Source organism: Salmo trutta, chromosome 12, assembly GCF_901001165.1.
Source record: "Salmo trutta chromosome 12, fSalTru1.1, whole genome shotgun sequence".
NCBI classification, from domain to species: Eukaryota; Metazoa; Chordata; class Actinopteri; order Salmoniformes; family Salmonidae; genus Salmo; species Salmo trutta.
This window is the reverse complement of record NC_042968.1, coordinates 22262070-22286068: the sequence shown is the minus strand read 5'-3', so window position 1 is coordinate 22286068 and position 23999 is coordinate 22262070. Positions and strand designations below refer to the sequence as shown.

The 23999-nt window shown below is 43.5% G+C and overlaps 1 protein-coding gene across 2 annotated transcripts in view; it reads left to right on the top strand.

The window, feature by feature from the left end:
- LOC115203180 (transcription factor Maf) overlaps positions 1-17007 on the top strand; it is a 155320-nt gene extending 138313 nt beyond the window's left edge. For both annotated transcript variants that reach the window (XR_003880124.1, XM_029767609.1), the window contains one exon: positions 16041-17007. The gene's annotated coding sequence lies outside the window, so the exon portion shown is untranslated. The remainder of the gene's footprint in view (positions 1-16040) is intronic.
- The last annotated feature ends 6992 nt before the right edge of the window (positions 17008-23999 follow it).

The following is a 23999-nucleotide window of genomic DNA, read 5'->3' as shown; positions in this document are numbered from 1 at the left end:
TAGCCCAAACTGTTCAGACTCTACAAATAGAATAGGTGGATGTGGTGGATTGATATATCTCTAGCTTAACCTGACAGATTTTGATGGGGACGTTTTTATTATGTTACTTAGATTAACGCACCAGTGCGTCAATAGACTCTAGGGGGTTTTACACACTTAACGTCTAGATGAAGTTGTTTTTAGTAGAACTTTGAGCGCCATCTAGAAGTACAGTTCTTGAAAAGATGATTATCGCTGGGCCTTGACACATTTGAGAGCTATTTAGGGATGAAATAATGATGGAGGAAGTGCTAAGAGGCAAATCTGCCAGTTGGGTGGAACACATTTTCCTCTGTTCTCCAGAAAGGAGAGAACCAAAGTCTGTGTCCTAAAAGGCACCCTAGTCCCTATATAGTGCATTACAAAGGTAGTGCACCAAATAGGAAATAGGGTACCATTTTAGACGCATACATAGTGATTCTTTCTCCATTAAGGAGAGGAAAAAACCCACCATGGGGTTTAATCAGTTCAGAACCTTATCATGACCCGACTAACACAAACTTTAACACATACTATAACTCTCTCTGTTTTCTATCCCTCTGTCACCTGTACTCTTTTCAAGTGTCTATTCAGTTCGCTTGCTCTCTCATTCACATCATCTCTCCTCTTTTCATGTAATCTCTTTTTAACTCTCTCTCTTATGTAATTTATCTTACTCTCGCTCTCTCTATCTCTCTCTCTCTTTCTCTCTCTCCCTCTCGGTTTATTCTAAGTCCGTGTGGCTGGCTATTGCAGGGTGAGTGATGGTGTCCATCAGTGTAGTGCGTGTGTTGTAAAACAGTCAGGCGCTGACAGATTGACTGAGACATCCAGCCCCTCAATCACCAGGCTCACAGAGAGGGAGAGAGAAAGGGAGATAGGGAGAGAGGAAGGGAGGGAGAAAGAGAGATAGGGAGAGAGGAAGGGAGGGAGAAAGAGAGATAGGGAGAGAGGAAGGGAGGGAGAAAGAGAGATAGGGAGAGAGAAAGAGAGCTAGGGAGAGAGGAAGGGAGAGAGAAAGAGAGCTAGGGAGAGAGAAAGAGAGCTAGGGAGAGAGGAAGGGAGAGAGGAAGGGAGAGAGAAAGAGAGGAAGGGAGGGAGAAAGAGAGATAGGCAGAGAGGAAGGGAGGGAGAAAGAGAGAAAGAGAGAAAGAGATAGGGAGAGAGGAAGGGAGGGAGAAAGAGAGATAGGCAGAGAGGAAGGGAGGGAGAAAGAGAGAAAGAGAGAAAGAGATAGGGAGAGAGGAAGGGAGGGAGAAAGAGAGGAAGGGAGGGAGAAAGAGAGGAAGGGAGGGAGAAAGAGAGATAGGCAGAGAGGAAGGGAGGGAGAAAGAGAGAAAGAGAGAAAGAGATAGGGAGAGAGGAAGGGAGGGAGAAAGAGAGATAGGCAGAGAGGAAGGGAGGGAGAAAGAGAGAAAGAGAGAAAGAGATAGGGAGAGAGGAAGGGAGGGAGAAAGAGAGAAAAAGAGATAGGAAGGGAGGGAGAAAGAGAGAAAAAGAGATAGGGAGAAAGGAAGGGAGGGAGAAAGAGAGAAAAAGAGATAGGGAGAAAGGAAGGGAGGGAGAAAGAGAGATAGGCAGAGAGAGAGGAAGAGAGGGAGAAAGTGATGGAGAAAACAAAGAAAACAGGTGAACATGGTCAACATTTTAATGAATTTAATTGCCCAAATAAAACAGACCTTGAAGCTCCAACCACAATAAAACGAGTACATAAAAAAGAAAGAATGGAAAAAATAAATAAAGATTGATAAGGAAAAAAAGAGTGGTTCTGTGTCATTTGGACAGCTGTTGATTCAAAGAGAAACACTTTATTGGGTCCAGATGGTCCCAGTCAGTGGCAGAATGAGAGAGCTGACTCCGTTGGCTCCAGCCATGTGTTTCTCCTCCTGATTGAAATTAAAATGGTAGTTCGTTTGTCACCGCTCACTACATAGCCTAAAATGTAGCCCTGAAACGTTACTTAGCGATAATGCATCATTCTTACTCAAAACCCTGTTCTTTAACTTTCACAGTTGGAAGACAGAAGGAGTATTTCCTTTTAGATGAGATTTAAACTAAAGACATGCAGAGTTTGCCCAACTTGAAGCAACACTATTATACTCGTTTCTGAGGCAATATAAGTATTGTTAACCATCATTATCCCTTCAAAACCAAAAAACATGGCACCTTGACCTTTTCACTGGTAGTGACATCGCTGTAGTCATTGAGCCAGTGAGTACATCTGTCTATGCTCCCAATCAGAGGTAACATGCAGGAGTAGTGTAGACTATGTAGTCAGACTGTATCAAGGTGTGATGAATGTATTTATTGAAGCATTCTGATGCCTATTGATCCTCACAGCCCCTCTTCTTAAAGACACAGTCAGAGATCAGCTCAGGACTGAAGCAGTGTGTGCTAACTAAAGCTCTGCTACCACATAACACACACACATGGACACACACACAGACAGAGGTAGACACACACCGCAAACTAGGTGATGAACACACTCACTCATCGGTTGAGGCGTGGAAAGGTTAACTGTCACAAATCAGAGACGACACACAGACATACACCCACACACACACACACACACACACATCAATTAGAAAGGCAGTATCTTACGGGAAATGAAAGATCACACTGGAGGGTTGAGGATCTGAACATTCACCATTAAAATGATCAAAGGATTGAGAACTTGACTCATGGTGACAAAGAGATCACACAGAACTGGCCATGATCACAGTCAAATACACACACACCCACGCACTCACACGGAGGGCATGTTAAACAGAGACATGTCCGTGACCTGTGCTTGTTTCACTCGGTGGTACCTTGGAGATACCACGGCAACCTCCAGCTCCTAGTAGCGCCACGGTAAACGTGACCTTGACCACCGTGGCATCGGTGAGCGTAGCGCTATTCAGCCGAGCTTGTTAAGACATATTATGAATGTTTCATTACAACTGCCCTAACCCAGGCCTCCACTCCACTCCCAGGGAGTTACACAGATCCTTTATGTTTCTCTCTCTCTCTCTCTCTCTCTCTCTCTCTCTCTCTCTCTCTCTCTCTCTCTCATGCTCTCATGCTCTCTCTCTCATGCTCTCGTTCTACTGTTCTCTCTCGTAGAGAAGCAGAGTGATGGATCACTCATCCAAAACGAATGATCACATTTCTATGTGAGCTCTCAATCTTTCTTTCTCTTTTCCTCCTCTCTCCACCTCTCTCTTTTCTGAGCTTTTCTATTCACCCTTTCTCTTACACTTTCTCTCTCCCCTTTCATGTAATATTTGACTTTTGCTTAATTCTCAGAGGACAGGCAAGGGAATAGTATAATAATTTAGGGACGTTAAATGGTAAATTGTTGTGTAAAAAAATGTGCATTGTTTTTTCACAAATTAAATTAATACAATTTAGAAAAATGTTTCATCAGAAAACAACACTTGTCCAGATATCAGGGATTGTGTTATTATCAGTTTGCATAACAGTCACTCAGAATTCATGATGCTACTTTTTAAGAGCAAGGTTTCTTTTCCCACTCTGACCACAACATGCTTGGAGAATCCTCAGTAAAAGAGAAATCACTGGCCCAGATTTGACTAGCCTGTATGGGGAAATGAGGCACTGTGTGGAATGGGGTAATTGTTTGCATATGGGTCATTGACTGTGAGACTGGTTTAGATTTTCAAGAGGGCCAATGAGCAATAAGCCAATATAATTGACTTATTTCACAACGATACTCATTCTGTGTACTGGCCATGCTAACAACCTATGAGCAATCTCCAAATTCTATATTTCAACAGTTTTATTATGACACGCACAATTTCATTTTAACAAAGTGCCTTTTGAGAAGGTTCCACGGTTCATGTGTTGTGGAGTTTTAGAGCTGGGCGGCTTCTTGACATATTTTAGTTCCCAAATTTAAATGAGAAATATTTCCACCCGGTTCAATTCAGGTGCCGGGTCACAACCATACTGTAGTATCAGGACTTTAACAACAGTATTGTAAGAATGGAAATTAAGATGTCATTTCACAGATATTTTCTCCCATAAACCTTCCATAAACTCCTCATCCTCTAGTCTACAGCCTGATGATGGTCCTGACGTTTGATTGAATTTAATGTTTTCTTTTTGTTAGATCTTTCACAAGGTGAAATCTTTTAGATATGCAGTATTCCTACGGCCATCTTTTTTGAGATGTTTTGGATTTTGGATAATTAATTTTCAAAAGGTAGTATGATTAGTTTATTATACTACCGTCATCAAAATGTCATGAATTGTAACCACTTTTAAATGGACATACATCCCTAATCTCAAAGCTCACTACATTGAATCACACATAATTTAAAAATCCATTTCATAGAGAATGTTACAAACTGGACTGTATGTAAATGACTTTAAAGAGATGGTGATTGGGTCTAAATACAGCTGAGTCTTTTGCGTTCAGTGTCTAAATTCAGTGTCCTTGTCTTTAACTGCCATTTCCCAAAAGTCAGACTCTTCCCAAAATGCCAACCATTTTTTCTCAGCCTCAGAAGCATTGTGTGGTCATACTTAGGCGTATTCCCCAGACGTATACTGTAACATGGGTAATTGTTGATATGTTGTAAATGTTTTATTCTATATTTACATTTTCTTCTGCAAAAAAAATATTTATCCACAAACAGTCCGGTCCTGGAGTGTCTTAACAAAATGAAACCAAAATATTTAGTCTGACTTTATCCAGTGTCCAGAAAAAAGTTATTTGTGTGAGGTGAAAATATGTGCATATTTAATTAGATGTTGCATATTTTAATACAACATTTCATGTTTTTATATACAAAAAGTAATATTTGTGTCTGGTTAAAGTTGACCCTATTCGGGTGTGGTGCCTGGCCTTAAACCTATGAATAAGAAAACATGATTCAGCCATTAGTTGATTTTAGGAGCTTTTGCAACTCATACTGTTCATCTGATGTAGAAACCACAGCGGTTGAAACAAAATGCATGAAATATGCACATAAGGTAGCATTTCTTGCATTCATTCTGATAGTAATCTTTTCTGAGTTCCGCAGAATTCCTGCAATTAAAATGTTCAAAATTGAACTTCTTTTAGACTCACTGGGCGGTAAAATGTTATTACGGTTGGAGAAGTAATCTATAATAGACGTGTACACATCAATATGAGCACATATCCATTCGTTGATTTGAGCGTGTTTCTGTGTGTGTGTGTGTGTGTGCGTGAGTGTGTGTGTGTGCGTGAGTGTGTGTGTGTGCGTGTGCGTGCGTTCTTGTGAATCTGTGTGTTTATGCGTGTGTGTGTCTACATCGGTGTGTATGTTTCCGAACAGACACTGGTGAACAACTGCAGATTGTGAAACACCAAGTGGGCGTGCTACACTCTATGATCTATGGTACGGAGCTCTTTGTTACTGTGTTCTAAAAATACAGGATCTGATTGGGTAATGTGTGTCTCTGCTCTCTGTGGTCTCACTAACAGTACATTTAGTCTGGCCGACAGAGCCACACTTCTCCAGTGTTCTACTTTCAAAATATCCCTGAATTAGGGAAGATAAGTCCCGTGTAGTTCCCCCTCCCTCACCAAACATATTAGCTGGAAATTTCCACACACCAAGTACTGGTTGCTCTGCAGCAGCCATGCAGAGTTTTTTGTGGGTTTATCATTGTAGTATTGTAAGATACTATAATCAAATGCATGCAAGATTATTGCTTGAAACATTAACGTTAAGGTCATTATTGCAGTGCAGATAGATTTTATAAACTGTCAGACCTGCATAATGTGTTACAGGAGCTAATTGTATGTAGATGTGTGTGTGTGTGGTTGTTTGTGTGGTTGTGCTTTCTTCTCCATGTGTGTTTGATTAGGTCTGAGTCTCTGACACACAGTGTTTGGGTTATGTGTTGAGAGATGAGCGGACTGGCGATGAGATAGATGACTAACAGCCACACATCGCTCTCCTCTACCTCACATTGTACAAACACATGAGTCACACAGGACAGCGACTCAGGGCCTGGTTCACTGCTCGCTGAGCCCAGATCAGTGGAGGGACAGTCCTCTACAGTCTACCATAGCAGGGGCAGAGGAAAACCTGATTGAGACGTGGATGTGTTTTTTATGTCTCCAGAAAGGGTTTCAGAACTAGCTTTTGTTCTTTCTCCTAATAATCTCAATTTGACTTAATTGTACCTTTCCCTTCTGAGCTTGATATTTTAAAATGGAAAGTTGAGAAGCATCATAACCTTTCAGATGAACAGAGCTGTGTGTCAAACCCCTGCCATTTTGGCTTTGGCTGTGTGCAGTTTCCTTGGTTGTAATGAGCTGTGATATTTAGCTGAGGCAACTCTTATCTCTGGCTGGTTGTACTGTAGGTGTTCCTACATAGGCCTCTGGGTCACTCACTCCACAACACCTACACCAAGCACTGTGAACACAGCCACTGAACAGAGGCAAGGGAGCGTTACGGCAAAATAAGACTCAGATAAGCAGAAGGTCACCTGGAATTTTCCACGAGTCGAATCCTCGGTTCCGTTAACCTTGTAGGGTGGAAAAGAGCACAGTGTTTTCATCGCAGCCGTACGCCGGCCGCACTCGTCGATTTCTCTTTAGTTTTCTCATCTTTCAATTGTGTTTTTCTGCCTCCGGACATCACATCCCAGCAGCCTGTTTCATTCATCTCTGGATGGGGACAGGAACAATGTCAAAACAGTAGAAATCATTTTTGTACACTTTTGCGATTTAATTCATTAACAGTTTTTGTGTAGAATACATTATGTTTCTGTATTTAAGTAAAAACAAATATGAAGAAAAAAAGGCATTTCAACTCACAGACGTCAGTAGTTGTGCTAAAACACCAGAATTGGCAGGCTGCTATAACAGCATCATTACTTTCATTGAATCATGTTTTTACTTTGTATTTATCTTTGTGCAGAAACGTTCCTGCACAACCATGGTGTGGTTTTCTCTTGCCTCCTCACTGTATTACTTCCAGAGTGTGTGTCTGTTGCTGTGTGTGTGTGTGTGTGTGTGTGTGCGTGTGTACGTGCGTGCGTGCGTGCGTGCGTGCGTGTGTAAATACAAGTAATGGTTAAAGGAAGAGACAAAATGAGGAACGACCAAAAAGAGGAGTGCAGGTAAATCATATCAGAAGGAAAGAGAGAGAAAGAGAAAGAAGAAACAGATACTCTGTACTTGGTGGCTATCTGCAGTTAAATCACAGGCATTTGCATCGCAGGAAGTGTGACATCCGTGTGCATATGAGAGGGACAGTCCCAAGACAAAGACAGTCAACAATCCACTTAGATACACCTTTTTTAAACACACAAACGCCTACACACGTACGTAACAATGGTGTGGACATGATATAACACCACCTCCATGTGGTTTCTGGTGAGTTTATAGTGATATAAGGTGGTGAGAAGTAGAAATGGCTTACATTACTGTGCCTAGGGATGTTGCAGTGACCGTATTACCGCCACACCAGAGGTCACGAGTCATGAAGGCAGTCAAATTCCACGTGACCAATTGGTCACGGTAATTAGGCTTCTCCAAACTTTGATGCTGCTGATTGTCATTAGTAGCCTACCAAACTTTTCTAACTTCCTGGTACTCAGCACTCTATTGTCCCTCTAATCACTCTGACATCAATACAAATGTGTTCAAAAATCTAAATCAAACACTTCATGAGAGCCCATGAGCTCATGTTGCGCAACGTTTCTATAGGCTATGCAATTGCGGGAGAAAACAGAGTGATGGCCGCTAATAAAAAGAGGAGGATCCCATCAGCATTCTATAGGCTAGGCCTACTATATTTATTTCTCAACTTTCCTAATATTAAGCACATTGCTTATATTTATTACAGGAGTATAGTATTTACAACCTGGCTTGCATGAAAATAAACCACGGGGAAAAGCGTCCTTCATTCGCTAATTAATTGCATAGATTACAAGTATTTTTTCCCGCTGCCCCTGATACAGGTGCATGATAATGGTCCATTCTAAATCAAAACAAATGTCACACATATATTATTTAGTATATGTAAAGACAAGATTAAATAAAGAATAGTCTGGTGGGTGACAATATTAGCCTATGAGTTGTGAATGATATATTATCACTTGTGAGTGATGCTGAGCATAAGAAACAATGCCTTTTTTGGGGGACTTTTTCGAATCGTAGTTGCACACCTTATGTAGCCTAGCTGATAGGCCTATATGTTTTAATAAGGTTTGTATCACAACTAAAGTGGCCAAATAACTTCTTAAAATTAAGCACATGAATACATTTTACAACGGGTGTAGAGCATAACTGGCATATATAAGCAGCGCATGAGTTTCAAGTTTGGGGAAGATCATTTTCACCATAAAAATGCACCTTCATAATTAAAGCATTACATGCATAATTGCATTTGCGGTCACTTTTGATAATGGTGTTTTCCGCTAATGGAACATTTGCTCTTATAGCCTACTACCATGTGCACATTGCTGCACTTATAATGTGAAGAAATTGCCTAATAGTTTATCAACATTTTAAGCTAAACGTTCTGATCTGTTGCGTCAGCCACATTGCAAAAAACTATTTTTTTATGCTAGTGGTTGTATTAATTTGGGATCTATCGCATCCCACAACTGTCCCAGACTATGTTTGGAATATTTATTTCTCGCACAGAATAGAATAGGTCGACTTTTTTACTATGCGATCGCAGTTTGACATTGGCTAGTGATTTTGCTCTTCGTTAAATCCAACTCATCTTGTTGGCTGACGAAAGTAAATGTGGACCGTTCTTCCAAAATCTTCAATATGCACCTCGGAATTGGATAAGGACACGCGCAGTTGCGTTCCCGAAGTGCCTGTCTTCACTTGTAGCCTGTGAAAAAGACCCGATCACGTGACGGAGAGCTATGTAAGTGAGAGGCGCTTCGAATTGCACAGCACACTCAGGGAGAAGGGTACAAGGCAGCACTCCGGGCCGCAAAAGCCATGGATTTTTTTAGAGTGCATTACGGCCACAAAGGGGATGCCGCCGTGAAATTCGAGGCATTATCAAGTGCTTGTCAAATTGTGAATGAGAGACAGAGTGTGCACAGCCTGCGCAAGAAAACAAAGCAGAGCTCATGCCTTTTTCATGCAACTTTTTTCAAATCATCATTAGAGTCGCATCATGCAGCCTTACAATGTATTAAACATCAAAACATGTTGCCCAACGTTTGTAGAACATTTAAAGTGACATTAATATCTCTAAAATAAGACTATAGGAATACCTATTTCTTTGTTTACCGCCCAACACAGAATAGCGGCATGTGTGCACTCCCTCAAATCGTTTGGAGAAAATATTTATATTTCATTCAGCTTTGTTCAATTGTTTTCTTCATACTATAAAATAATATAAAATAATGCTACGAGATTATAAGCAAATCTTGTCTGCTAAATTAACCAGTGCAGCCCACAGCCATTTGACATAGCCACATCAGGACCTAACGTAATGACAACTCAGAGTCTGCTTTATTTTCTTCTGAAATAGACTACATTTTCTTCATATCTTGCTTCTTTAGACCTGTCTAAAATAAATAATGGATTGTGAAGGTGTAGGCTATATTACATGGATTTATTAGACTTTTTAAAATGGCTTGTAGGCTGTGTGTGGAAGCCAGGAGATGCTAAATGTGTTTATGTTTATTAACGGTCAACTACCCTGAAACCGACAGTTATTTGCTTGACAATCACCGACTGATGAAATTTCGTGACCGCCACAGCCCTAACTGTGCCTCAATATTTCTGGTAAATATGGAACACTGGACCTGATGCCTACAAATTAATAACACATCCGGTCGAAGAACATTTAAGTGGTTTCAATTGATTTAGTTTAAATCCTCAGACTGTGACAAAAAAATCCAGTTCATACGTCCAGTGTTTTATGTTAGATATGATATCAAACCCATTTTCACTCCCTCCAATAATTATGTATTATTTCTCCAATCTGCTTATTACAGGATATCCCGGCCACTTGCCATCTTTCACAGATCAAGACTTTATGGACCTTTTTAGATGAAAAATTATCAATACAGGAAGAAACATCAGCAGAAATGTGGTGACACATTGGCAACGCCGAGCCACTATCCATGCCAGCATCAATAATGTAGCCGCCAGCTCATAACTTATTTTTTTAATGCATAATTGAATCTGACCAATGTTTTCTTCAGCCGTTAAAATGTAGAGCAATTTTTAAACAATAAAAGGACTGCACCATTGAGTTTTTATTGGCTTCTCTTTCTCTTTTGCATAGCATATGTACAGTAGATATATAGCTCTAGACACTGTAGCAGCCATTCCTACTATAATCTGTGCATCTTAGCCTACAGAGGTAAAATGGATTGTATTTATTTACAACTGTTTGCTTTCTCCAGTCCCTTAACTTGCTGTAGATGTAGAAAGTGTGGTGAGATAGATAGTCTGCACTCACCTTTTTATAACTGTGGTTGAAAAGGGGAAGAGGGTCTCGTTGAGGTGAAGTGTGTGCGCGTGCGTGTGTGTGCGTGTTTGTGCGTATGTGGATAGGTGTTTGTACGTGTGTGCACACCAGTATGTGTGAGAGCGCCTCTTGTGTGTTCCTGTGTGCGTCCGCCTCTGTGCACCTGTGTGTGTGTCTGAAATAGGAAATGGAGGTGTCACAGTGTTATTTTAGGCCCATTAGTCCTGGGTTTGCGTGACTAGGCCTGGAAGTGGGGCCGTGGAGGGCTGACTTAGCTGAGCTAGGTTTTGGGTACAGTAGGGGAGGATTGTCTCACCTCACCATGGGTGTGTGCTGAGTATGTGCAGGTGTGTGCATAGCTATACTGTATTTGTGTGTATGCTTTAGTCTGTGTGTTTGTGCTTGCATCTGGACGAGGGATGGGAGAACTTGAAGATGCTCTCTCTTTCTCTCTCTCTCTCTCTCTCTCTCTCGCTCTCTCGCTCTCTCTCGCTCTCTCTCGCTCTAGCTCTCTCTCTGCCCTGCCCTGCTGTGATCCAGACAGACAGACAGACAGTGTGTGACAGTGAGCAGCCAGCGCTGCTGAGATGGTTTTATGCACAGTGAAGTGTAACGTGAGCAGAGTTATTCTCAGCTTCTCCGTTTACAGAAGAACAACAAGAGCTGAAGGACAAGAGAGAGAGAGAGAGAGAGCATCTTCAAGTTCTCCCATCCCTTGTCCAGATGCAAGCACAAACACACAGACTAAAGCATACACACAAATACAGTATAGCTATGCACACACGATTGCACGCACACAGACACACAAACTTACTATTACATTTGTTTCAACAATTGATTGAGAGAAAGGTGATGTGTGCATTTTGTATTCACATTATAAATGAAATGAGGTCATAGTGGGTGCATTTAATGCTACAATGTTTTATATGAAGCTGCTAGTATGAGAGAGAGAGAGAGAGAGAGAGAGAGAGAGAGAGAGAGAGAGAGAGAGAGAGAGAGAGAGAGAGAGAGAGAGAGAGAGTTGAACAGCAAAAGGAATCGTTGCTCTCTTGGCCCCGGCATGCATTGGCGACCCTGCTACAATTCTCATTTGTTTTGCTATAGAGCTTAATAAATATTGATTTACTATTTTAATTACGTGCTAATCTCAAAACACATAGGTGCCAGCTTTATGGCTCTCTCAAGACATAGGGCAAATTTCCTCTTTTCAAATATTTATTAGTGACGTGGTCCAGAGAGGGCTATAAAAGTGAATAGTGATCATTAAACAGACAGTAACTGTCTACAAGTGTCAATATCAGCCACGCCAGTGGACAGGCCAACCAATCAATTGTAATATAATTGTGCTGCCCCTTTAAGAGCTATGTAAATCAAGTAAGGAGATAAAACTGCTCCAAAGTTGTTACTATGGAATAGTTATGATGATTAATAGTGAATATGCTGCATAGGTAGGTTGAAGACATTACATTAGAACTATGATTTAAAATGATGTACTGTGGAAGTCAGTTCAGCTGTGTAAAATAATTATGAGTTTTTGTCTCAGTCTAATTCCAATAAAATGCTACATTGAATAAGAAAACAATACTAAAAGACAAATATAACAAATGTGAAGTATCAAATCAATTTGAAAGCAGGGAAACAAATTCATTTGTTAGCTATTTTTTCTCTCCTCTCTCTCTCCTTTTTCTCTCTCTGCCTTTCTCATTTTCTCCCTCCTTTCCTAATCCTTCCATCAGTGAGATATATTGAAACTGAGACTGCATTAAGGTGATTAGAAAGCTGAGATATTCAGGGGAAAGCTTGTCTTTTTCAAAGGAGAAAAGCCTGAGTATGGGTAAACAACTTACTATTCATCTCCTCAGTGTTTCATTTGAACTAAACAAAGTGGACATCAAATAGTATAGTATATAGTATATATTTTTTGGTATTACTTATATGTGAGTATGCGTGTGTGTGTGACGTGTGTGTGAATATGTGTGTGTTTGGGAATAATCTATGCGCTGTGCAAGGTTTGCATGGTTTGTTCCTCAGATCAAGGTTGCTGGTTTAATTGAGCCTCAACTGGACCCAGAGCTGAAAGAGCAGAGAGAGCTGCATCGATTAGCTATGATATGGTTCCAATATGGCCGCTCGATCAGGCTTCGCGAGCAGCTCCCTCAGGACTTTGATTTCTCCGTCAAACAACAATCCTGGACCCTGGCCTTCAAAGAGAAACACCATCTTTGTTGTTGTTTTCCCCAATGTTTGAGCGATGTCACCCGGGTCGATGTTATCCTTGTCCATAAAGACTCGCCCACACCGGAATAGCCACAGAAACAGCTCCAGCTGGCCCTCTCCACGGCAACGGCCAATACTGGTCAATACTGTCTTCCCTGTGGCTCAGTTGGTAGAGCATGGTGTGTGCAACGCCAGGGTTGTGGGTTCGATTCGCACGGGGGGCCAGTACAAAACAACAACAAAAAAATGCAGAAAATTAAATGTATGCATTCACTACTGTAAGTCGCTCTGGATAAGAGCGTCTACTAAAATGTAAATGGTCAATCCCCCATGGTGACGGATTTGCATTGTTCTCCTAAAGAGGCCTGTGCAACACATTGACAACATTTAATTCTGTAACGCAGCTCACATTCTACCCAGTGGCTTCAGCAGCACATCATTACATTCTGCAGCTTTCCCTCTCTCCTTATCTGAGTGTTGACCAGGACCACTCTGTCAACAGTGTCTATGACAGGACCAGGTGCAGCTTAGCGTAGCGTCAGAGGAGCGGTGCGGTGCTAGCGAGAGGCTAACCGTCTAACCGTCTCTGCTAATTGCCTCATTAATGATTTACCGGTGTGAGCCTGCTCTAGCACTTTGCTGTGGGGAGCAAATTGTTCTGATTGGTTTGCCTCTGTCAATTATTGATGAGGCAAGCGACCTCAAGTGCTAACACCTGGCTTTGGTGCTGCGGAGTGGCCCACCGTTCCCATCGCTGGGTAGCTGTGTTGGTCACACTGCTAGAGTATTGTGTTGCTCCCGAACACAGCTTACCTCTTAGCCAGGGGTGTATTCAGGACTGTATTGGTTCTCTCAGTGGATGAGTGTAGCCCTGGGGAAGTGACTGTGATCTCTAGTTGTATGGATACTCAAGAACATTGAGTCTAGCACAGGTTACTGGATGGAGACTCCTCACAGAACCAGAACACAACAGGACTTTATTTAGGAGGCCTGGGTAAGGCCAAAATGCCACAAATGTTCCAACTTCAATTCATTATTTATCAATTATGCTTTAAGATACAAATGTAAAATATATGTCAACAATACTTCCTCCAAAGGACATTTCTATGGGTCCTGTTTATTCTAGTTTTGTGAGGAATCACCTGTAAATCATTCTGTACTGGGACAAAGCAGTAGCTTACAGTTGTTTTTTTCTGAATCTGGTATGTAAGCAGTACACACTGTATCCTCACCGGGAACGCCACGTGTGTGTGCTGCCCTGAACCACCTGTGTATGTGACTCACCCGGGACATACTGATATGGTAGTACACACTGAGGCCTTACTCTCTCCTGTTTTCATGTAGGAAATCATGCCTGACCATTTTGGAAAATGTAAAGAGATGATGATGAAGGTAGAGGAGAAGGCAGGCAGTGATAATTATTACCACCTGAGATTTAAGCTAAATTATAAACTGGGTGGTTTGAGCCCTGAATGCTGATTGGCTGACAGCCGTGGTATATCAGACCACAGGTATGACAAAACATTTATTTTTACTGCTCTAATTTCGTTGGTTAACATTTTAGAATAGCAATAAGGCACCTCGGGGGTTTGTGATATATGACCAATATACCACGGGTAAGGGCTGTGTCCAGGCACTCCGCGTTGCATCGTGCACAAGAACAGGCCATATACCACACCCCCTCGGGCATTAAATATCACACATGGTATACAGTAGCCACATCATTATAGGTTATCATAATGAGAGCAGGGATTTTAGGATCCTAGGATTTTAGCTAAGAGTTGTTTCGAATAGGTGTGTGTGTGTGTGTGTGTGTGTGTGTGTGTGTGTGTGTGTGTGTGTGTGTGTATGACTTCTAATATTTTTCCTCAGTGTACTGTTCTCCTGTCCTTACATTAGGGTCAGTAAATGGAGCTCCAGTGGCAGGTAGCTGTGTTCTCTGTCTAATGGCCCACCCACACACAGCCCGTATGAATCATCCCAAACCTCTACTCTACCTGGGGGGTAGGAAACCTTTCAAGCATTTTTCTGCAAAATATCAACCCAAAGCACTCTCTCACAGTGGCGTGACTGCCTGGCTTTAGAGAGTAAACACAGGTTAGATAAAGGAAATAATGTGTCAGTTATTGATGTGTAGTGCTCCTTCACTGTGAGCCTGTGTGTAATCACTCTGTTGTCGGCCATGTTGTTATACACTGAGGATACAAAACATTAAGAACACCTTCTCTTTCCATGACATAGACTGACCAGGTGAATCCAGGTGAAAGCTATGATCCCTTATTGATGTCAGTTGTGAAATCCACTTCAATCAGTGTAGATGAATGGAAGGAGACAGGTTAAAGAAGGATTTTTAAGCCTTGCGACAATTGAGACATGGATTGTGTATGTGTGCCATTCAGAGGGTTAAATTGGCAACACAAATTATTTAAATGCCTTTAAAGGTGGTATGGTACATTGGTTTCTGTCAAGAACTACAACGCTGCTGGGTTTTTCACTCTCAACAGTTTCCCGAGTGTATCAAGAATAGTCCACAACTGTGGGAAGCATTGGAGTCAACATGGGTCAGTATCCCTGTGGAAAGCTTTCGACACCTTGTAGAGTCTATGCCTCGATGAATTGATAGGTGTTCTTAATGTGTGGTATATACTCAAGTGTTTCTTTTGTATTGTAATAATGGCTCAAGGACATCAGAACTGACCAAATAGATACTGTAGGATGCATTCTAGAGATGAATATCTCATAAAACTATAAACCTAATGAATATTATTCTAAAGACTCAAACCCAGAGAGTGGTCCTTTACTGAGGGGTTGTGTTTAATCCAGAGGTTAGACTCATCCGTGCTGTTAGTGAGCGGCCTCTGTAGCCATCTCTGTCTCTCTGGCCTTAATTGAAGCTGATTAAGGAGTCACCCCCCATGCAGCCGCCGCTGTCGCTCAGAATCTCAGCATCGATGCAGTCAGACCGTACACACTCACAGGGTGGTCACCGGCCCTTTGTTTTTACACAGGCACCAGGAAGGGCACCACCGTCCCAAATAACAGTGAGTCAGCCTGCGCCATGGCTGTGACACGGTGGGCCCAGTGTCTGTGGAGGTTATGGTGGGGTCCCTTTGATGCGGACCTCTCGCTCTTTCACAACAGTCGTGTGTGTGTGTGTGGGGGGGTGGCAAAAGGGGCACACAGATGGGTGGTCTGACTCATACACATTTAATGACCTCTACTGTTTCTCTCTCTCTCTTTCTCTCTCTCTATTTCCTTCTCCCTCTCGCTCTCTCTATTGTTCTCTCTTTCTCTCTCGCTCTCGCCTTCTCTATTGTTCTCTCTCTCACTCTGTCTCTCTCTCTTTTTCTCTCTCCATGTCTGCAGATAACCTGGCGACTGAACGCTGATGACTTAAGAGTGACTGATCAATGGCTTGAGGAACCCCACAAAGCACAACAACATTTAAAGATGACTTCACTGGAGAAGAAGAAAAGACCCCCTAAAAACCCTGCAGAGAAATTCTTCAGAGCCTCTTCCTACTCCCACTTTCCTCTCCACTATTTTACCTCCAGCTTTTTTGTAAGAAAACAAAAACAAAACACTGACTCAAGTGATGAATCAAGATGATTGACAACATCAGAAGAATATTACTGGAGAAACCATTTCCTCTGTAGGGGGGGGACAAAACTTTGATGCATGTTACTGTAAGTAGTTCATCTAAAAATCCACCTTTTTTCCCCAAGTGGGATCCTCCACTAAGAAGACTCGTCCAAGTCCAGCGTTCCTGATATAGGATAAAATACCCAAGCAACCCACCTCCTCCCTCTGAAATTCCTTACTCTATCTACCGTATCAGAGGTCATTGTAACTACCATTGACTATATGTTCCTCGTTTTAGAGAACTTACTTCCTGTAACATTTTGGAGTTAATTGGACTGTAAGACTAATAGTGTATACTATTTGCATAACGAACCAGTCTTCCTCTCCAATGGACATGAGTGATGTATTATAGCATGGATCTGACTTTACTGTATTCCTCAGTACGCTTGTAGATCACAAAACTCATAATTGTGAATAGTACAACGATTACACCTTTTTAATCCTAGATTCCTATCTTTACCAGGCAGTATTAACTTACTGTATACTATGTAGGGAATTTTGTTGACCTGTATATTTGACTAAATGCATAGAAATGCAAGTAATAGCTCATTGTATAATTTGAATACCTGCAGACATATTAGGGAAACATTTCTGTCTATAAAGATAATGGCACTGTGACTGAGTCATATAATGTTGACTATATTATGAAGGTATAACCCAGAATAAAGTCTTAGAGAGTAAACATACTATAGTATCCTCAGCAGGGGCCCCGCTGCATCTATGTCATGTGTCAACCTGAGATCCGTGGGCGGCCAATCTTGTTTTTGGTTTGTTTCTTTGTTGTTTCCTCATCCCTTTTGAATAGCGTGTACCAATGGCCCCTCTGGGCTCTGTACTGTGGTCTCTCTCATGGATCTCTCATAGGGCAACACATGTCCTCAGCTAAGGAAGGTGTCTCTCTCTCTCTCCCACATCACCTGGCATGGTTTACCCAGGTGCTTAAGTCGCTCTGGATAAGAGCGTCTGCTAAATGACTTAAATGTAAATGTATGACCAACAAGGAGAACGGAACATCACAGTATGATTTCAAGGTTGCAGAAACCATATTGACTTTTGACCTATCTCAAACTGTCTACTGAAGACATAACAACAACCAGACAAACTACATCTGGTGGTGCAAGAGAGGATACTGTGCATGGAACGCAACGCACGCAAGATAACCTGAAAGCATCTTCATCCTCTTGCATCCTCTACCTATCGATGTGCTTCCAGGACAAACTTGATACCTAAACAGCCCCTCGCCTGCTCCCACAATCCTCTCTGCTCCTCCTCTCGCCCATCCCAGAGACTCGTGAGGAGAGTGCCAGTCGATCTGTTTATAAACGTTACGGATGGATGCACATCGTGACGGTTAAAAACAAACAAACACACACACGCACATACACACATATACCCACCCACCCACACACACATAAACACTCTCAAAGGGAGACAAGTGGAATACAGTGGTGTATGTATGTATATTCTGTATGTATAGAACCCTCAGCTGTAAGTAGTACATGTTGCCATGTAGATGAAAATATGCATTGTGATCATAATACCTTCCGTAGACAGGCTGGTGGCCATTGATTCAGACAGAGGATGAGACACTCTCTCTAAGCCAATGGAAGCACTCTATCTTATGTCTTCAGGGTACATACTCTAAGTTTCCTTAATGACAGAAAATATAATGTGATGGAAATACTGTCCTACTAAAAAGGACCTCCTAAGCAAAACCACCAAGCTGAATGGGTTTTAAGCACTTTGAAGGGATGCATAACCCCCCTTTTGATGTCAGAAAGAACCTGGCCAGAGTGAGAGAGCAGGGGTGTGGAGGGTGTAGGGGGCGAAGGGAGGAAGGGAGGGCAAACTGGGGCGCTCCAATTAAGTGGCAGTGCACAAAGTGGCGTGGGGCGCCCTGCCAGGAACTGTCTATTCATCCCATGTCAAAGGGATTTACACATCTCAATGAGTCAACAGTACTGCCAGGGCTGCCAGCAGCATGGGGAACAGGGGACGAGAGGAATAGAGGAAAAGAGGAGAGGTGGAAAGGGAGGATAGAGGTGAGAAGGGGGAGAGGTAAAGAGAGAAAAGGAGTGCAGAGGACAGGAGAGAGAAGAGCAGAGATGTCGAGCTACAGAGAGAGAAGGGCAGAAATGTGGATCGACAGAGAGGAGAGAGAACAGCAGAGATGTAGGGCTACAGAGAGGAGAGAGAACAGCAGAGATGTAGGGCTACAGAGAAGAGAGAGAAGGGTAGAGATGTGGAGCGACAGAGAGGAGAGAGAAGGGTAGAGATGTGGAGCGACAGAGAGGAGAGAGAAGGGTAGAGATGTGGAGCGACAGAGAGGAGAGAGAAGGGTAGAGATGTAGAGCGACAGAGAGGAGAGAGAAGGGTAGAGATGTGGAGCGACAGAGAGGAGAGAGAAGGGTAGAGATGTGGAGCGACAGAGAGGAGAGAGAAGGGTAGAGATGTGGAGCGACAGAGAGGAGAGAGAAGGGTAGAGATGTGGAGCGACAGAGAGGAGAGAGAAGGGTAGAGATGTGGAGCGACAGAGAGGAGAGAGAAGGGTAGAGATGTGGAGCGACAGAGAGGAGAGAGATGGGTAGAGATGTAGAGCGACAGAGAGGAGAGAGAAGGGTAGAGATGTGGAGCGACAGAGAGGAGAGAGAAGGGTAGAGATGTAGAGCGACAGAGAGGAGAGAGAAGGGTAGAGATGTGGAGCGACAGAGAGATGTGGAGCGACAGAGAGGAGAGAGAAGGGTAGAGATGTAGAGCGATAGAGAGGGGAGAGAAGGGTAGAGACGTGGAGCGACAGAGAGGAGAGAGAAGGGTAGAGATGTGGAGCGACAGAGAGGAGAGAGAAGGGTAGAGACGTGGAGCGACAGAGAGGAGAGAGAAGGGTAGAGATGTAGAGCGACAGAAAGTAAAGAGAACAGCAGAGATGTAGAGTGACAGAGAGGAGAGAGAAAATGAGACAACAAGCAAACAATGTGACGATATTGAAGTTAAAGGGTTCCCACATTTAAGAATGTAGGGCAGCATTTCAGACAAAGCCAACATCATTCTCTCAGCTAGACCTGACCAGACAAAATCTTCTCTTCTCTCAGGTCACCTCCACAACTCCTCTCCTACCCTTCAGCCACAGAGTTCACTGACCCCTCCACCCCAGCTAGTGCCACTTCCCCACAGCCCTGTGACCTCACGTCCTATCTGGGGTTGACTCTGTGTTAATGAGCAATAGCTCTAAGCTTAACCATATTTTCAGGCTAGCCGTTAAATACCTGTTGCTCTTCCACCCCAGCGATTCCTTTATCCTTCCCCAGTGCAGCTGCACTCTTTCTGGGCTGGGCTCCACATGCTTCAGCCCCTCTATGGAGGGGACCTCCACACAAGATGACTCTGCTCTACTCTGCTGTCATCATCTAACAAAAGCAGTGTTCACTGACTGATGTTAGTCACTTGATGCATCATGGCGTTAACATAGGGATTGATGAGGATTCATGGGCTTCGGTGATGACAGGGGTGTTGATGGTATGGCAGAGACATCATAATGAAGCAACTATTTGGGTTTACATTGGCTTATATTGTATGTTTCATAAAATTATACACAGACCAATCAATGCAAGTGAATCATGTACAGTGGCTCTCCAGTGTAAAGTATTACCAAACCCAAACCAATATTTAACAGTGGATTAAACAATAGGAAGACATCAGAGACGGAGAGGGATGGACATAGACTGTGACCAGGGACAGTTAAGGAAGAGTTGGCCCCATTAGGAAAGTAGAGTAGAGATAGAAACCAGTTCAATATGGTAAACCATCTTCCTCCCTTCTCCTGTGTGTGTGTGTGTGTGTGTGTGTGTGTGTGTGTGTGTGTGTGTGTGTGTGTGTGTGTGTGTGTGTGTGTGTGTGTGCCTGCCTGCCTGCCTGCCTGCCTGCCTGCCTGCCTGCCTGCCTGCCTGTGGGGAAGCAGTAGTAGTAAAAGGCGTTTGATGTGTGTATTAGCGCCCGTCCTTGCGGTCAGCACGTACACAAACACAACATCAAAAGGAGGATGGGAGCGGCGCTGCTACCTGGCTCTGTGGTGATAAGTTAATGCAGATCTGTTAGGCAGAAACATATTAAAGGATGAAGATGTCAGTCACACACACGGCAGGAGACATCGCGTTGAACTACTGTTGATGTCCTCCCGAGTTTGAAGCTTTCTGATTTCGCCAAAATGAAGCAAAACCATTTTTCTGAGGAGTTAAAGAGGGTATAAGTGACAGAGACAGTTGTGATCCCCCCTCGCCTGTTTGAAGAACACGGTTAGTGTGTTTTTCAGTGAGATAAACTAGCAGACTGCACACATGCCGTTTTATCAGAGTATGACCCTGACCATGACATTTCCCAGAAGCCTTAGTGTTATTCACAGGTTCCCGTAGACGCTCACACAGACACACACACACGTGTACACACATGCTCTTATACACAAACATGCACACTTACACACACACTTCCCCCCCACCCACACACACACTCAGACTAATCTAAACAACAGGACTGTATGGAAACAGATCGGCAAAATAATGGATTGTTCAGTGTGCAAACAATAAGCTTTTACTGTAATCACAGGTCAAAGTGATATTACCCAGAGGGCCACGCTGGGGGTATATTAACATGAGGGATATTTGGGATGGAGGGGGATAGAGTGCTGTCCTGATTCAGATTTACCCCCTATTGGACATCCCTTACCTCCTTTATTTATTTCTCTCCTCCACTCCAATACATACACAGACCCTGCATTTAATCAGGCTCACCCCTCCCCCTCTTCCTTTATTTTCTCTCCTCCACTCCAATACATACACAGACCCTCCATTTAATCAGGCTCACCCCTCCCCCTCTTCCTTTATTTTCTCTCCTCCACTCCAATACATACACAGACCCTCCATTTAATCAGGCTCACCCCTCCCCCTCTTACTTTATTTTCTCTCCTCCACTCCAATACATACACAGACCCTCCATTTAATCAGGCTCACCCCTCCCCCTCTTCCTTTATTTTCTCTCCTCCACTCCAATACATACACAGACCCTCCATTTAATCAGGCTCACCCCTCCCCCTCTTCCTTTATTTTCTCTCCTCCACTCCAATACATACACAGACCCTCCATTTAATCAAGCTCACCCCTCCCCCTCTTCCTTTATTTATTTCTCTCCTCACTGCTCATTCCTACTTTTATGTGTCTTCTCTGTCTCAATACCCCTCCTCCTCTCTTTCCTCTCCCTCCTCCTCCTCTCTTTCCTCTCCCTCCTCCTCCTCTCTTTCCTCTCCCTCCTCCTCCTCTCTTTCCTCTCCCTCCTCCTTCTCTCTATCACCTTTCCCCTTTTCTTTCCTCTCTTCGCTTCTCCTCTTCTTTTCTGTCATCTTTTTCTGCTCTTTCCTCGCTTCTCCCTTTCTCCCCCTCTCCCAGACGGAGGCAAGCTATTGAGGTGAAGCACTCCATCAATCTCCCTGGTGAGAGAGAGAGAGAGAGAGAGAGATGAAACAGACCCAGAATCTTGTTTTTGGATTAAGCAAAAAGGGGAGTGGGTAATATAGGGCCATCAGGCTGCTTGGTGGGTCATTTGTCAGCCATCCACAAAGCCACACAAACAAGAGTAAAGAGGAGAGAGAAAGTCAATTACCACTGTCAGTGGGGAGGGGGAGAATGAGAAAGATAGAGGGAGGGAGCCATATCCGCTCTCATTAGAAGCCTATGTCTCCTTTATCCAGTGTTCTGCAGTGACTACCATGGGTTATGCATGTGTCAAGTCACATCCACAAACAAACCACTAGTCCCAGTGTTGTGTCTGTTAGGATAAATACTCTGTACATTATTTGCTTTGGCCTCGTGGCTTATCAACTTAGCTGGCCTGTATTTGTTTTATCACCTGGCCCCTTTCTTGCCTGGTTAATAAGTACATGCCTCTCTGGTTATACAGTTCATTAGTGTGATGGCTAGCTGGCTAATGTGTGTGTAGGGTAGGCTCCTGTCCCATTGGAGCAAGTGCACATAGGGGCGGTGTGGCAGAGCAAACAGTGGGGAAGGACAGAGAAGAGGAAAACCGCTTATAAGAGAGACAGTGATGTAATAGTGAAGCCGGTGCCTCCTGTGATTCTGTGGACTCTAGGGGCGTAGTGGTGTGTAGTGGTGTGTTAGAGCAGACGGTCACATAGGGGGACTGTAGAGAGACCTTCCAGTGTTGTGACTGGACATGACACACACACACATGCTCACGTTCCAACGCATGTCTGTATCTGTGTGACGTTTTTGGGTTGGCTCTGTGATGATTAGGCTTGACCTGAGACCTGAGACTGACCTTTGGCCTGAGGCCACAGGATTACTGTATAGACCCTCCCCTCTTTTAAGCCAGACCCCCGTCTGCCTCCGTTGCTGTCCCAGGTCACATCAACCTCATAATGCTGTACCACAGTGGCAGGGACAATGAGACTACCATACTGCTGTAATGTCATCAGAACAGAGTGGTGGAGCCTGGCTTAGGCTACTGAGATAATGAACAGAGGGTTTAATATGGTGATAAAGCTCCCAAAGCCCAGCCTGACCAACCGATTGGATTGGCCTCAAGGGGGTCCACTAGCCTCACATCAACCCCCTTGACCCCTCACCGAGCTGGGATCGGCACCCAAGAAGATTTGGGGGTCTGGATAGAATCGGATTAGCCAAATGGTCCCGACGTGATGTAATTGCCAAGGGACTGACCCCTGTGGAACACCATAACCATAACAATGCTGAATCTTCAGCATCTGGCCTAGTTAAATAAATAAAAATCTGATTGGCTTATAAGGAGGATGTTGTTCCTTGTTTCCCAGTAAGGTTCAGCTAGGGTGTCACAGGTATGTCATGTGAGGCGTCATATTTAGCTATTGGCTAAATGTGGTCTGATACATGTTTTCTCAGTGCTTTGAGACTTATGTTTTTGTTGTGCATTGTCCCTGCCAAATAAATGTAATAAATAAGTAAATAAAACACATAAAAAGGTTGTCTGTAAATGCATAAAATCCCAAACCTGGCTGAGGTTGTTATAGGGGAGGGAACTTCTAGAAAACCTGAGTTCCCGCTCAAGAAATAAATAAATTGTGGAATAATAAATCGCACAGAGACAATGGACAGGTGGCATTTCAGGCTGCGCCGTTTAGTCGTGCAGTCTGCTTTCTGACAGCTTGATTTAGGCTCCTGCAGCCGAGCCAGAATAATTGAGAGAGAAACAGAGAGAGAGAGAGAGAGCGACAGAGACAAACAGAGGAACAGAGAGACAAAGGGAGAAGGAAAAAGAAAACCAAGACAGACAAATCTTTTTCCCTCTTCAATTCTCAGGCCTGAACTGAACTGCACTGATTGCATAGGATGCCATTCTACCACTCAAATGGCTGCACCCAGATCAGTTCGATGAGGTGAAATAAGGAGCTCTGCCCATTCTATGTCACTGTGGGTCGTGATGCCCATCAGACTCAGGGTCAGGTGCATAGAGTGGTCACAGAAGGGATTGAGTCACCCCTCCACCGTCACAGCCACCTGTGCCTGGCCCTTTCTGAGTCATATAGGACTCATTGGGGGCAAGTGGATGAGGGTGCAGAGAGGGGAAGTTTTGGGGGAACTTTGGTGGGGAGAAGGGGGGCTGGAATAGGGTGTCCCCTGCTGAGAGATGGGTGTAATCCCTCTG